Here is a 1,645-nt window from a genome sequence, read left to right as displayed (position 1 = left end):
ACAAGGGGGGGAAATAGAGCCAGATTGCTGATGGGTACATTTTAAGCACTGTATTACTAAAATTGCTGCTCCCAGATTATATGCAACTCCCATCTTTCTCTGGTTATTTTAAGCCCTGGGGAAAAGCAACTAAAGGGAGACATACTCACAGTAGGCCAGTTTCTTATATTTACACCATTTCCCCCCACAGCACTGTAGAATGTTCCCTTGAGATTAGTATCACAAATGGCAGACAGCAGATGACAAAGAAACGGGATCTGAATTGTGGAAAACTGGGGCCTCCATGCAGATTGCCCTTGCTTCCTTCAGATCCTTGAGATCCACAGAGATGACTGCAGGAAGTTCTAGCCTTTTATTTATGTATTGGAACGCCCTTATGTAGATGTTAAGAATAGGAATAATGATGCCCTATGTTTATTACAAAACATTTAAAGATTAATTTTCTACATTTAAATCCATTTCTTTCTCCCTTTCTATAATGTTAGTATCTCTTATCAAAGATAAACCCTGTGTACACTAGAAAGCAAAATAGCAAGAGTAAGTAAGTGAAAATGAAAGCTACTTCTGTCACACTAACTTGATGAGACAAGAATGGAAATAATTAGGGCTTCAGTTAATTGCAGTTAACACAAAAAATTAATTATGCTTAATTGCAGTTTTAATCGCATTGTTAAGCAATAGAATATCGAGTGAAATTTATTAAATATTGTTGGATATTTTTCTACATTTTCAAATATATTGATTTCAATTACAACATAATACAAAGTGTACAGTGCTCACTTCATATTATTTTTGATCATTTTTAGAGTGCAAATATTAAATACTATTTTCCAATTCACCTCATACAAGTACTATAGTGCAATCTCTTATGAAAGTGCAACTTACAAATGTCCATTTTGTTACATAACTGCACTCAAAAACAAAACAATGCAGGCTTTAAAGTTTTACAAGTCCACTCAGTCCTACTACTTGTTCAGCCAATCGCCAAGACAAACAAGCTTGTTTACATTTACAGGACATAATGCTGCCTGCCTATGTTTTACAAGGTCACCAGAAAGTGAGAAGATGTTCACATGGCACTGTTGTAGCCAGTGTTACAAGATATTTATGTGCCAAATGGTCTAAAGATTCATATGCCCCTTCATGCTTTGGCCACCATTCCAGAGGACATGCTTCCATGCTGATGATGCTCATTAAAAAAAATGCATTAATGAAATTTTGGAGGAGAATTGTACGTCTCCTGTTTTACCTGTATTCTGCCATATATTTCGTATTATAGCAGTCTCGGATGATGACCCAGTACATGTTGTTCATTAAGAAAACTTTCACTGCAGATTTGACAAAATGCAAAGAAGGTACCAATGTGAGATTTCTAAAGATAGCTATGGTACTTGACCCAAAGTTTAAGAATCTGAAGTGCCTTCCAAAATCTGAGAGGGACTAGGTGTGGAGAATGCTTTCGGCAATCTTAAAAGAGCAACACTCCAAAGTGGAAACTACAGAACCCAAACCATCAAAAAAGAAAATCAACCTTCTGCTGGTGGCATCTGACTCAGAGGATGAAAATGAACATATGTCAGTCTGTACTGCTTTGGATCATTATTGAGCAGAACCCTTCATCAGCCTGGACACATGTCCTCTAGAA

Source organism: Chrysemys picta, chromosome 5 (genome assembly GCF_011386835.1).
Source record: "Chrysemys picta bellii isolate R12L10 chromosome 5, ASM1138683v2, whole genome shotgun sequence".
In the NCBI taxonomy this organism is placed as follows: Eukaryota; Metazoa; Chordata; order Testudines; family Emydidae; genus Chrysemys; species Chrysemys picta.
The sequence above is the reverse complement of the archived record's forward strand: the minus strand, read 5'-3'. Positions refer to the sequence as shown.